Source organism: Aptenodytes forsteri, unplaced genomic scaffold (genome assembly GCF_000699145.1).
Source record: "Aptenodytes forsteri isolate BGI_AS27 unplaced genomic scaffold, ASM69914v1 Scaffold422, whole genome shotgun sequence".
Classification (NCBI taxonomy): domain Eukaryota; kingdom Metazoa; phylum Chordata; class Aves; order Sphenisciformes; family Spheniscidae; genus Aptenodytes; species Aptenodytes forsteri.
Window position 1 is genome coordinate 395,827 of NW_008795687.1, and position 576 is coordinate 396,402.

The window sequence follows — 576 nt, forward strand, 5'->3', positions numbered from 1 at the left end:
GCGTTAGGGTCTGCGGCAGGGTCTGCGTGCGCTGCCGTAGCGAGCCCTTCCCCCGGGAGCGAAGGGACCGAAGCACCGAACGGCCATCGATGGGTTTATTTCATTCCTTCCACAGCTCCTTTCTCTGGGCCGCAGTATTTGTAACGCCTCGGTTCTGTTAAAGTTCCCACTGAAAGGTATTCAGGTACTTTTTTTTTTCCTGCCCTTGGGCCAGAGCGGGTGTCCCCGGCGTGGCTGGCAGGAGGCTGGGTCTCGGGATGAAGCAGCCCCATGCCGGGGAACGCCATCATCTGCTACTTTCCCAATCTGAGCTCCAGCTCCTTGGGGATGCTCATCTTGACTTCATTATGTGTCAATTAATTAACTCGCACTGTTCGCTCTTTCCATTTCCCCCTCAAGAAGTCACTGAGGCTGAACAATCGACCGCAGACCGGCAGGCCTGCCTGCCCGGCAGCCCCCGCGGCTCAGCACTGCCCATTCGCACGAATCGTCGCCGCGCTGGCCGGGGAGCCGTGGCACCTCCCGCTATTCCCCCCGCCAGTCCCGGCTCTGTGGAAAACGGCTGGGGGGTGAAAG